This window comes from Hyla sarda, chromosome 3, assembly GCF_029499605.1.
Source record: "Hyla sarda isolate aHylSar1 chromosome 3, aHylSar1.hap1, whole genome shotgun sequence".
In the NCBI taxonomy this organism is placed as follows: Eukaryota; Metazoa; Chordata; class Amphibia; order Anura; family Hylidae; genus Hyla; species Hyla sarda.
Window position 1 is genome coordinate 447,695,608 of NC_079191.1, and position 14,402 is coordinate 447,710,009.

Genomic DNA, 14,402 nt, shown 5'->3' on the forward strand with positions numbered 1-14,402 from the left:
CATCACTCCCATAAAACCCCCCATAGCATTCCCCATAACACCCCTGCACCTCTTATCACCCCATAACACCCCCCCTGCACCTCTTATCACCCTCATAACACTCCCCCTGCACCTCTTATCACCCCCATAACACCCCCCTGCACCTCTTATCACCCCCATAACACCCCTGCACCTCTTATCACCCCCATAACACCCCCCCTGCACCTCTTTTCGTCCCCATAACACCCCCCTGCACCTCTTATCACCCCCATAACAGCCCCCCTGCACCTCTTATCACCCCCATAACACCCCCCCTGCACCTCTTATCACCCCCATAACACTCCCCCTGCACCTCTTATCACCCTCATAACAGCCCCCCTGCACCTCTTATCACCCCCATAACACCCCCCTGCACCTCTTATCACCCCAATAACACCCCCCTGCACCTCTTATCACCCCCATAACACTCCCCCTGCACCTCTTATCACCCCCATAACACCCCCCTGCACCTCTTATCACCCCCATAACACCCCCCCTGCACCTCTTATCACCCCCATAACACCCCCCCTGCACCTCTTATCAGCCCCCATAACACCCCTATTGCACCTCTTATCACCCCATAACACCCCCCCTGCACCTCTTATCACCCCATAACACCCCCCTGCACCTCTTATCACCCTGATAACACCCCCCCTGCACCTCTCATCACCCCCATAACACCCCCCATAGCATTCCCCATAACACCCCTGCACCTCTTATCACCCCCATAACACCCCCCTGCACCTCTTATCACCCCCATAACACCCCCCTGCACCTCTTATCACCCCCATAACACCCCGCTGCACCTCTTATCACCCCCATAACACCCCCCCTGCACCTCTTATCACCCCCATAACACCCCCCTGCACCTCTTATCACCCCCATAACACCCCTGCACCTCTTATCAACCCCATAACACCCCCCTGCACCTCTTATCACCCCCATAACACCCCCCTGCACCTCTTATCACCCCCATAACACCCCCCTGCACCTCTTATCACCCCCATAACACCCCTGCACCTCTTATCACCCCCATAACACCCCCCCTGCACCTCTCATCACCCCCATAACACCCCCCATAGCATTCCCCATAACACCCCCCTGCACCTCTTATCACCCCCATAACACCCCTGCACCTCTTATCACCCCCATAACACTCCCCCTGCACCTCTTATCACCCTCATAACACTCCCCCTGCACCTCTTATCACCCCCATAACACCCCCCCTGCACCTCTTATCACCCCCATAACACCCCTGCACCTCTTATCACCCCCATAACACCCCTGCACCTCTTATCACCCCCATAACACTCCCCCTGCACCTCTTATCACCCTCATAACACTCCCCCTGCACCTCTTATCACCCCCATAACACCCCCCCTGCACCTCTTATCACCCCCATAACACCCCCCTGCACCTCTTATCACCCCCATAACACCCCCCCTGCACCTCTTATCACCCCCATAACACCCCCCTGCACCTCTTATCACCCCCATAACACCCCCCTGCACCTCTTATCACCCCCATAACACCCCCCCTGCACCTCTTATCACCCTCATAACACCCCCCATAGCATTCCCCATAACACCCCTGCACCTCTTATCACCCCCATAACACCCCCCCTGCACCTCTTATCACCCCCATAACACCCCCCCTGCACCTCTTATCACCCCCATAACACCCCCCCTGCACTTCTTATCACCCCCATAACACCCCCTGCACCTCTTATCACCCCCATAACACCCCCCCTGCACCTCTTATCACCCCCATAACACCCCTATTGCACCTCTTATCACCCCCATAACCCCCCCTGCACCTCTTATCACCCCCATAACACCCCCCCTGCACCTCTTATCACCCCCATAACACCCCCCCTGCACCTCTTATCACCCCCATAACACCCCTACTGCACCTCTTGTCACCCCAATAACACCCCCTGCACCTCTTATCACCCCCATAACCCCCCCCTGCACCTCTTATCACCCCCATAACACCCCCCCTGCACCTCTTATCACCCCCATAACACCCCTACTGCACCTCTTATCACCCCCATAACACCCCCTGCACCTCTTATCACCCCCATAACACCCCTACACCTCTTATCACCCCCATAACACCCCCTGCACCTCTTATCACCCCCATAACACCCCCCTGCACCTCTTATCACCCCCATAACACCCCCCTGCACCTCTTATCACCCTCATAACACTCCCCCTGCACCTCTTATCACCCCCATAACACCCCCTGCACCTCTTATCACCGTCATAACACCCCTGCACCTCTTATCACCCCCATAACACCCCCCTGCACCTCTTATCACCCCCATAACACCCCTGCACCTCTTATCACCCCCATAACACCCCCCTGCACCTCTTATCACCCCCATAACACCCCCCTGCACCTCTTATCACCCCCATAACACCCCCCCTGCACCTCTTATCACCCCCATAACACCCCCCCTGCACCTCTTATCACCCCCATAACACCCCCTGCACCTCTTATCACCCCCATAACACCCCCCCTGCACCTCTTATCACCCCCATAACACCCCCCCTGCACCTCTTATCACCCCCATAACACCCCCCCTGCACCTCTTATCACCCCCATAACACCCCCCTGCACCTCTTATCACCCCCATAACACCCCCCCTGCACCTCTTATCACCCCCATAACACCCCCCCTGCACCTCTTATCACCCCCATAACACCCCCCTGCACCTCTTATCACCCCCATAACACCCCCTGCACCTCTTATCACCCCCATAACACCCCCCCTGCACCTCTTATGACCCCCATAACACCCCCTGCACCTCTTATCACCCCCATAACACCCCTACTGCACCTCTTGTCACCCCAATAACACCCCCTGCACCTCTTATCACCCCCATAACCCCCCCTGCACCTCTTATCACCCCCATAACACCCCCCTGCACCTCTTATCACCCCCATAACACCCCTGCACCTCTTATCACCCCCATAACACCCCCCTGCACCTCTTATCACCCCCATAACACCCCCCCCTGCACCTCTTATCACCCCCATAACACCCCCCCTGCACCTCTTATCACCCCCATAACACCCCCTGCACCTCTTATCACCCCCATAACACCCCCTGCACCTCTTATCACCCCCATAACACCCCCCCCCTGCACCTCTTATCACCCCCATAACACCCCCCCCTGCACCTCTTATCACCCCCATAACACCCCCTGCACCTCTTATCACCCCCATAACACCCCCCCCCCTGCACCTCTTATCACCCCCATAACACCCCCCCCCTGCACCTCTTATCACCCCCATAACACCCTCCTGCACCTCTTATCACCCCATAACACCCCTGCACCTCTTATCACCCCCATAACACCCCCTGCACCTCTTATCACCCCCATAACACCCCCCCTGCACCTCTTATCACCCCCATAACACCCCCCCCTGCACCTCTTATCACCCTCATAACACCCCCCTGCACCTCTCATCACTCCCATAACACCCCTGCACCTCTTATCACCCCCATAACACCCCCTGCACCTCTTATCACCCCCATAACACCCCCTGCACCTCTTATCACCCCCATAACACCCCCCTGCACCTCTTATCACCCCCATAACACCCCCCCCTGCACCTCTTATCACCCCATAACACCCCCTGCACCTCTTATCACCCCCATAACACCCCCCTGCACCTCTTATCACCCCCATAACACCCCCCCTGCACCTCTTATCACCCCCATAACACCCCCCCTGCACCTCTTATCACCCCATAACACCCCCTGCACCTCTTATCACCGTCATAACACCCCCTGCACCTCTTATCACCCCCATAACACCCCCCCTGCACCTCTTATCACCCCCATAACACCCCCCCCCCCCATACACACCTCTCATCACCAATGTAGTCCCCTAACTACCATACAATCCCCCGGCCAGGTTACTTACCCCGCGGATCGTTGCAGCGGTGTGAGTCTTCTGCTGCTCCTGTCACTGCATGAGGAGGATGCTGGAGGTTCGCGTAGGGACGTAAGCAAGGACAGGTCAGGTGATCGGAGTGGACGTGCGTGCCTGCGCGGGGCACGTGACGTCTCTACTCCCATTGTTTCGCTTTGTTTCTTAAGGGGCTCGCGCCCTACAAAGGTAATTTATTTGAAATGTGCGGGCCCCCCGAAGTGCCCCGTTGCTACTGATGTGCACCGGCTCTGCTCGGGGCCCCAAGCAATTGCTTGGTTTGCCGGTCCGGAGCTGCGGGGACACGTGAGTATAACCTCCAATACCATTGGCTGTCCGGGCGTTGTAGTTTTGCAACATCTGGAGGTCTGCAGGTTGCAGGCCACTGTCCTATACTTTACATTGCACGGATCCCTCAACATGCGATGGTTTCAACAAACGATGGTCCATTTGGAACTGATTACTATCATATGTTGAGGGACACTATTCTTCACCAAACATTTCGGGCTTTTAAACAAATAGTAAAAGAGCTTAAAAAAAAAAAAAAAAAAAAAAAAAAACACCAATGACCTGGAGCGTTCTACTCGACCTCCCCTCCCCCGATCACCATCAATATCATGGAGACCACACTACACACATTTCTTATCTCTTCTGGATCCTTCTATATGAAGGGATCAGCTGATCTTCTCCCTGTCTGATCTATTATCTGGAGGAGATTTATATTGTGTGATGATTTCTCCTCAGATAAGAAATGTGTGTTGTATGGTCTCCATGATATTGATGGTGATCGGGGGAGGGGAGGTCGGGTAGAACGCTCCAGGTCATTGGTGTTTTTAGCTCTTTTACTATTTGTCTAAAAGCTTTTTGGTAAATGCTGAGAAGCCCCAAATGTTTGGTAAAGATCAGATCTGATCTGCAGATGTGAATATTTGGCTTAGATTGGCTGAATGTTCTGTTATTGTTGTAGTTGTTGTGACAGAACAGATTTATATGTGGTTCGGGCCACGGACTCAACCATCTCTGTACATTAGGGACGGGGGTGCAGGACTTACCAGAGATGTGATGTCACTGACATTCCTCCCTCTCATCGTATTGATCGCTAGTGTTGAGCGGCATAGGCCATATTCGAATTCGCAATATTTCGCAAATATATGGAAGAATATTCGTCATATGTTTGTAAAATTTGCATATTCACATTTTTTTTTTACTATGCACCATAAAATTTACATGTGCAATATCGCGTGATCAAAGAGGTAAAAGATGGGAGGGATCAATATGCGCGAATATTCGCCTATGCAAATTTTCGGGCGCCCGCCAGTCTGACACAGTAACTGGAAGCAGGGAGGGATGACCACTGTGATGTGTACTGTGAAAAAAGAAAATGCGAATGTTCGTAATTGCAAATATTTAGCGCTATATTCGCAATGCAAATATTTGCGCCCAACAATATTGGTGTTGAGCGCAAATATCGGCACTTCGAGATTTCGCGAATATTTAGAATATAGTGATATATATTCATAATGACGAATATTCATTTTTTTTATGCAAATAGCGGCACTTCCAGACTGGATACTAATCCCTCCCTTCTTATAGGTGAAAGATATAATTGCGCATGCACACCGTGGAAATTTAATTACGAAAAAAAAAAAAGAGAACGAACATAGCGAATATGCGAATTTCGCGAATATAGGAGGAATATTCGTCTATATATTAACATAATATCGCAAATTCGAATATGGCCGCACCGCTCATCACTACTGATCACCTCCAGTTTTTGGCTTCTGGTCACTATGAGGAATATTTATAGATCTGGTCAGATGTCGTCACCAGGATCTCGCAGGGTCCGGGGCCATTTTGGGACGTCCCTCCTGGAGAAGTATTTATGTCTGAGATCTGAGGGTCGCACTTGGGTTTCTATACAGAGGATGTGTCGGCACTTCTGTGGAATCTGCGGTGGTGCACAAGGTGGGGTAAAGTCACTGGTAAAAAAGATGATACCCAGCACTCACCCATCATGCAAAGTGAAGCTTTATTAAGCCATAGTGTGGTACAAGGACGCGTTTCGGTGTGGGAGCCTTCCTCAGCTGTCTGCCATAGGCACACCGAAACGCGTCCTTGTACCACACTATGGCTTAATAAATCTACACTTGGGTTTCTAACCTTTATCTGTAAGAATATTAGGACCAGACAATGAGGAGAAATATTTATACTCCTTAGTGATTCCTTCTCCATGGAGCAGAAGATATCAGGAGGTTTTCATCGCAGCATCTGAGTGAAATCCGGAACATGTGAATGAGGCCCAAATCTAATCCATAGAGACAACACAGAGGCCGAGAGGAGGAATAAATCCAGATATAAAGGAGAAGAGATCAGCATCACAGAGATCACCCACTGAGCCCTGAACCTGCACAAGAGGAACCATCACAGACTTCAATGTCACCAAATGTTCCATAAGAAAATTCTTACACGGTTCATTATTTATATCCAAACGTTGTCCTTAATTTCTTTTACCCATCACTATCCATCCAGCAGATGACAATAACCTTCTAAGGCTACGTTCACACTGCCGTTGCGACCTGCTCTTGTTTTTGGTCTTTAACGATCATTTCCTATTGATTATAACAGGAGAAAAAGATGGCGCCTGCACTCATTTATCTTCTATATTCTCAACATTGTGCAAAGGCCAACATACTGCCCCATCACAGCAGCCTAATTCTATTCTTCACCAAACATTTGGGGCTTCTCAGCATTTACCAAAAAGCTTTTAAACAAATAGTAAAAGAGCTAAAAACACAAATGACCTGGAGCGTTCTACCCGACCTCCCCTCCCCCGATCACCATCAATATCATGGAGACCACACAACACACATTTCCCTGTCGTCCCTCAGCAGCACAATGTGGGGTGTCTCTGTCCCTGTGAGCTTAATAGGACCATGGAATTTTTTATGAAAGTAAAATAAAAAAAACACTTAGTACCTCCCAGAATGCCTATAAAGGCGCCCTGGACAGTGAGTTTTTTTCTGTCCTTGTGTGAGCAGGACGCTCCCCTATTCCTCTCCTTTACCTTAATTCCTTTTCTTTTCTAGATTCGCTGTGTGGTAGCGGCCTCCTTTCTTTCCAGTGCGCGGCGCCATTTTGGTATAGACCGGAAGCCGGCTGAGGGTGCAGCGCTTTCAGAAATCCCTTACGGCAAGGCACCATCTTGCCGGAGATCAAAGGGAGACGCAGAAGCTCCTCAGTGCAGCGGCAGAGTTCTGTGCTGCGCATTTATTAAGGAATTTAAGTTGAGGAGGGATATGGATGCAGGACTGAGTTTAGTCCTGCATCTTTGGAGGGCAATACATTGGTTTTTTTATTGGTATACTTATATTTCTAATAGGTTTGTTTGCGTGATGTCACTTCCGGGCGAATTGGCGGAGTCTAGATTTGGCGGGGGTTTTCCAGTATATATACCCCCCTCTTCAGGTAGTTCAGTCTCTTGGAGCCATACTTGCAGTAGCAGTCTTCAGTCTGTGTATCAGCTGTACTATACTGTGTGCTAGTACAGTGATCCCTCAACATACGATGGTAATCTGTTCCAAATGAACCATCATTTGTTGAAACCATCGTATGTTGAGGGATTCGTGCAATGTTGAGTATAGGAAGCTGGGCTGCGTCCCGCCGCTCCCGATGGTGACCCCCGGGCCTCCGCTGGGCTCTCCCGGTCTTCTCCGATCCTCCGCTGGGCTCTGCTGGTCATCTCCGGTCCTCCGCTGGGCTCTCCTGGTCATCTCCGGTCCTCTGCTGGGCTCTCCTGGTCTTCTCTGGTCCTCAGCTATCTCCCGCAAGGCCTTACTGGGCCTGCGTAGCGACATCATTACGCCACTGCATATGCCGTTCCTATTGGATGACAGGACGGCGTGCGCAACAGCGTAGTGACGTCACCGGAGAGGGCCGAGAAGACACCGAAGGACCAGCGCTGGACCCGGAGGGCACCCCGGAGGGGTAAGTAATACTCACCGCACCACACGGGGAACATTAAGCTGCTATCCGGCAGCAGCTTAAGCATTTTGCGCTGCCGGATAGCACTTAATGCGATGGCCCCACATAAAAAAGCATCGTATGTCGATGCTGACATCGAGAGGCCATCGTATGTCGATTTGATCATATGTCGGGGCTATCGTAGGTCGGGGGGTCACTGTATTCTTTTGTTGGAGATTTCTATTCTGAAACTGTAGGTTTCCTTCCGCTGAACTTCTTTACCCTGTTTTTCTCTATGTATACTTGCTATTGATTTTTTATTTAATTATTATTTTGTAGACGTCCTCTAGGGAATCTGGAGGACGGAAAGACCACCATGGGAAGGCCTCGCATAAAAAGAGGCACTTGGAATGTACCTCATGCAAAGTTCCCCTTCTAGATGGATATGATTATACTTTGTGTGTTTCCTACCATCCTAGACTTCCTCCTAACCAGGAACCATCCATGCAGGACATGTTTATTTGGGTCAAGGAGTTTGTTTCTGTCTCAATTAAGGAATTAAAAGATTCTTTAACTTTAGTCCCTCCTCCTTGTAAAAGGTCTAAGCATAGACAGGAACCTATTATGATTCACTCTGATGAGGAGTATAGGATCCTAGATGAAGCTAAATCTTCTAGCTCGGAGGAGGTGCCAGGGAAGAATATGTTCCCTGCGGAATGATTCACAAAATTTATTTGGGCGGTGCAGACGGAAAATGAACCAACTACCCAGGGTGAAGTACCCTCTACATCTAAGGGTATTAGAATGTTTTCGGTTGATGACATCATTACCGAACTGATGAGAGCTGAATGGGTTAACCCAGAAAAGGCGCCTGTGATTATTAGGCGCTTTAAGAACCTTTACCCCTTGGAGACCAAGTCCAAGGAATGGATTAATCCCCCTAAGGTGGATTACGCCATTTCAAAATTATCTAAGAGGACAGTCATACCCTCAGATGATGGTTCGAGCCTTAAGGACCCGATGGACCGTTGCCTAGAAGTGACGCTTAAAAGATCCTACATAGCTTCCTCCAGCTAGATCGCAGTTGGGACTGCCTCCTTTGAAGTTTTGAAGGCTATGAAATCCTGGATTACCAGAATACAGGATGATATAGACTCCGGTGTTAGCAGACAGGATATCCTTCACTCATTTTAGTATGTTAACTTAGGTATAGACTATCTACAGGATGCGAATTCTCAACAGATGAGACTAGCTGCCCGCAACATGGCTTTATCATCATCAGCAGCAAGAAGAGCTCTCTGGCTCAGGCCTTGGCCTGGGGATAGTCACTCAAAGTATATCCTCTGCAACCTGGAGTTTAGCCCAACAAAGTTATTTGGTTCAGAATTGGGCACCATAATGGAGGAGCTTTCTAACAGAAAAGGGAAGAACTTACCACTTTCCGATCGGTCCTTTCGTGGGCGTTACCAATCCAGACGAGACCGTTCCCCGCAAAGGGCCAGACAGAGTAGATACTCGTCATGTGGCAGAGGAGGCTCAGCCAGAAAGGGTTCTTCGAGAGGCAGAGGATCCAAGAAACCCGAATTATGACTGGGACAAAGTACCGGTGGGAGGACGTCTTAAGTTTTTCCTTCAAGCCTGGCAAGAATCAATAAAAGATCCTTGGGTGATAAATGTTGTGAGGAGTGGTTATTTTCTTCCTCTTATATCCCCTCCTCTAGTAAGTTTTCTAGTATCCTCCATCCTAAGATCTCCAAAACAGGAGATTCTAGAACAGAAAATTCTGGATCTTATCTCAAATTCTGCAGTGGAACCTGTTCCTCTTCTAGAAAGAGGCAAGGCAGTGTATTCCCCAGTTTTTCTTGTCCCCAAGCCAGGAGGGAAATGGAGGTTAATTATAGACCTCAGATACCTCAACCGGTACATTATAAAGAAGAAGTTTCGAATGGAGACTATAAGATCTGTCAAGATCTTACAACCAAGAGACTATATGGCATCTGTAGACCTCAAGGACGCCTATTTTCATATTCCTATTTCCCAACAACACAGGAGGTTCTTACGGATACTAGTTACCATCAAGGGTGTCATTCACCATCTTCAGTTTTGAGTCCTTCCATTCGGAATATCGACGGCCCCTTTCTCTTTACAAAGGTGATATCCTCTATGATGGCAACATCATTCCCTACCTGGACGATTGGCTCCTGTTAGCAAGAACAAAGGAGCTACTCTCTCTTCAGATCTCCTTCACAGATTGGGATGGTTGATAAATTTACAGAAGTCACATCTGATTCCAACCAACAGGATCACTTTCCTAGGCTTCTGTATAGACTCCCGAGAAATGAGGATATATCTATCTTCAGCAAGAAAGGACAGGACATCCAAGGGATATCAATTCCTTTGGGTACCGCACAAGGTACCATTGAGGACTCTGATGAGATTTCTAGGTCTCTTATCATCCTCAGCAGAGGCAGTACCGCAGATCCCTAAGTTGGTGGGCTATTCCCCAGGACGGCATGTCAATCACAGCTCCTCAATGGTTGCTGTTAACAACAGACGCTTCGGGATCAGGTTGGGGAGCCCACCTGTTAGGCAGGAAAGTCGCAGGAAGCTGGAGTTCACAGGAACTTCTTCTTTCATCCAACATCAAGGAAATAAGAGCAATCTACAATGCTCTCCTGCATTTTGCTCCTGGGACAGCCTGTCAAGGTGAGAATGGACAATATTTCAGCCATTTATTATATCAACAAGCAGGGAGGAACGAAGTCGATGGCACTTCTTCAGGAGGTGGCAAAGATATTTTGCTGGGAAGAATCACGGATACCCATGTTATCTGCAGTCCACATAAAAGGAATTCACAACACCATTGCAGATTGTCTGAGCAGAGAACTATCGATACCTGGTGAGTGGGCTTTAAATCAGATTTTTTTCTCAGATGGTAGAACTGTGGGGTCTTCCAGAAATAGACCTGATGGCCACTAGAGCCAACCAGAAGTTGGAAAAATTTTGTTCCCTATAGCCGGTGGACAAACCTTTTTGGATAGACCCCATGACACTCGCATGGGATTTCAAGCTGGCTTACATCTTTCCACCCATTCCAATGATACCCAGGGTGTTGTTGAAAATCAGACAGGACCAGGCCTCGGTGATCGCCATTATTCCATTCTGGCCCAAGAGAGCCTGGTTCTCTCTCATTCAGATGAGCCGAGGGATTTATTGGAGACTCCCCCTCAAGCAGAACCTTGTGTCTCAGGGCACTCAGTTCTGCCACAATCTCAGAACACTGAATCTGACTGCATGGAGATTGATAGGTCCTTATTGAAAGTTGGAGGGTTTTTGGATTGCATACTTGAGACGCGACCAACAAGGCCTATGCCAGAATTACAAACATCTTCATCTCTTGGTGTGCTTCTAAGAACATGGATGCTTCTTCTCCATCTACCCCTGTGATCTTAGAATTCTTACAGGACGGGTTTGATAAAGGACTTTCTCCAAATTCTATTAAGGTTCAGCTGGCAGCATTATCCGCTTCCTTACAAAGGAGACTAACTCCAAACCCAGTGGTAAGATCATTCATCAAAGCCATCACAAGATTGCGTCCCAGATCTGTGAAACTGGTTGCTCCTTGGGATCTGGCATTGGTCTTGCAGCAACTCTGTGCTGAACCCTTTGAGCCTCTAGAGTAGGTGGAACTTAGGTTCCTCACTCTAAAAACAAGGTAGGTGAACTCCAGGCCTTACCTTCAGTCGAGCCTTATATTACCTTTTTCACTGACAAGGTCCTTCTGAGATTTTTGCCATATTTCTTACCAAAAGTTCCTTCTTTTATGAACATTAACCAGGTTATTTCTCTTCCACAGTTTTCTCCTGAACCTGGGACTTCTGAGAAGGACCTTGTCACTCTAGACCTGGTAAGATGTCTAAAGATTTATTTACAAAAAACTAAACCTTTTAGGAAGGCTGAGAATCTCCTTATCTTATACCAGGGTGCTAAGAGGTGCTAAGGCATCTAAACCTTCCATCTCCAGAAGGATTTGTGAATGCATAGATCTATGTTACACAACCAGAGGCTTGACTCCACCAGAGTTCACCAAGGCACATTCAACTAGATCTGTCTCTGCCTCTTGGGCAGAACATAGTTTAGTTCCTTTGGAACACATTTGCCAGTCAGCAACGTAGAGTTCTCCACTGACGTTTTTTTAAACATTACAAGGTTGATACTATTCTATCTAGCAAGATTTGTACTAAATTCTGCAAGGCAGGAGAGCACTCCCTAGGGGTTATTCTTGCCAAATCCCCACATTGTGCTGCTGAGGGACAACAGGGAAGACTAAATTTAAGTAGTTAATTTGTTTTCCCTTAGTCTCCTCAGCAGCACAAATTTTCCTCCCTAGTTTTTTTGTTGTTTACTTTAGAATTAACTCACTGTCCTTTTGTGAGCAGGGCGCCTTTATAGGCATTATGGGAGGTACCTAGTGTTTTTTTTATTTTACTTTCATTAAAAATTCCATGGTCCTATTAAGCTCACAGGGACAGAGACACCCCACATTGTGCTGCTGAAGAGACTAAGGGAAAACAAATTAACTACTTAAATTTAGTCTGAGGAGAAATCATCACACAATATAAATCTCCTCCAGATAATAGATCAGACAGGGAGAAGATCAGCTGATCCCTTCATATAGAAGGATCCGGAAGAGATAAGAAATGTGTGTTGTGTGGTCTCCATGATATTGATGGTGATCGGGGGAGGGGAGGTCGGGTATAACGCTCCAGGTCATTGGTGTTTTTTTTTTTTTTTTAATATATAGCTCTTTTACTATTTGTTTAAAAGCTTTTTGGTAAATGCTGAGAAGCCCCAAATATTTGGTGAAGATCAGAACTGAATATGTCTATAATTGAGGCCTTTTGGCTGAATTCAGGTGAATTATCAGTTATTATTTTAGTTGCTGAGACAGAGCAGGATGCCGACCCAATCACCCATATCTGTACGTTAGGGATGTGATGTCACTGACATTGTTCCTCACTCTCATCCTATTGATCACCTCTAGTTTTTGGCTTCTGGTCACTATGAGGAATATTTATAGATATGGTCAGATGTCGTCACCAGGATCTCTCAGGGTCCGGGGCCATTTTGGGACGTCTTAGAGAAGTATTTATGGGTTGGATTTGCCTTTATGTCTAAGATCTGAGGGTCGCACTTGGGTTTCTATTCAGAGGATGTGTCGGCACTTTCGTGGAATCTGCGGTGGGGTAAAGTCACTGGTAAAAAAGATGATACCCGGCACTCACCCATTATGCAAAGTGAAGCTTTATTAAGCCATAGGCAGACAGCTGAGGAAGGCTCCCACACCGAAACGCGTCCTTGTACCACACTATGGCTTAATAAATCTACACTTGGGTTTCTATCCTATATCTGTAGGAATATTAGGACCAGACAATGAGGAGAAATATTTATACTCCTTAGTGATTCCTTCTCCATGGAGCAGAAGACGAAACATTCACAGATATCAGAAGGTTTTCATCGCAGCATCTGAGTTAAATTCGGAACATGTGAATGAGGCCCAAATCTAATCCATAGAGACAACACAGAGGCCGAGAGGAGGAATAAATCCAGATATAGAGGAGAAGAATAGCGAGAGATCAGTGTTATAGAGATCAGCGTCATAGAGATCAGCGTCATAGAGATCAGCGTCATAGAGATCAGCGTCATAGAGATCAGCGTCATAGAGATCATCGTCACAGAGATCAGCGTCACAGAGATCACCCACTGAGCCCTGAACCTGCACAAGAGGAACCATCACAGGCTTCAATGTCACCGAATACTGAAAAATCACCAAATGTTCCACAAGAAAATCAGCAGAAAATAAGATTCTCACACGGTTCATTATTTATATCCAAACGTTGTCCTTAAATTCTTTTACCCATCACTATCCATCCAGCAGATGACAATAACCTTCTAAGGCTACGTTCACACTGCCGTTGCAACCTGCTCTTGTTTTTGGTCTTTAACGATCATTTCCTATTGATCATAACAGGAGAATAAGATGGCGCCTGCACTCATTTATCTTCTTCTATATTCCCAACATGGTGCAAAGGCCAACATACTGCCCCATCACAGCAGCCTAATCCTATTCTTCACCAAACATTTGGGGCTTCTCAGCATTTACCAAAAAGCTTTTAAACAAATAGTAAAAGAGCTAAAAACACCAATGACCTGGAGCGTTCTACCCGACCTCCCCTCCCCCGATCACCATCAATATCATGGAGACCACACAACACACATTTCTTATCTGTGGAGAAATCATCACACAATATAAATCTCCTCCAGATAATAGATCAGACAGGGAAAAGATCAGCTGATCCCTTCATATAGAAGGATCCGGAAGAGATAAGAAATGTGTGTTGTGTGGTCTCCATGATATTGATGGTGATCGGGGGAGGGGAGGTCGGGTAGAACGCTCCAGGTCATTGGTGTTTTTAGCTCTTTA

The 14,402-nt window shown here is 47.9% G+C and overlaps 3 non-coding genes across 3 annotated transcripts; 1 reads left to right on the forward strand and 2 right to left on the reverse strand.

Moving 5' to 3' along the window:
* Window positions 1-4,783: 4,783 nt before the first annotated feature.
* LOC130363411 (U7 small nuclear RNA) lies at window positions 4,784-4,845 on the forward strand. Its single transcript, XR_008891820.1, has one exon. It is a non-coding gene; the product is annotated as a U7 small nuclear RNA (small nuclear RNA).
* Window positions 4,846-6,692: 1,847 nt separating this feature from the next.
* Window positions 6,693-6,754, reverse strand: LOC130363449 (U7 small nuclear RNA). The gene has a single exon (XR_008891855.1). It is a non-coding gene; the product is annotated as a U7 small nuclear RNA (small nuclear RNA).
* Window positions 6,755-14,061: 7,307 nt separating this feature from the next.
* On the reverse strand, window positions 14,062-14,123 carry LOC130363444 (U7 small nuclear RNA). Its single transcript, XR_008891851.1, has one exon. It is a non-coding gene; the product is annotated as a U7 small nuclear RNA (small nuclear RNA).
* Between the last annotated feature and the right edge of the window lie 279 nt (window positions 14,124-14,402).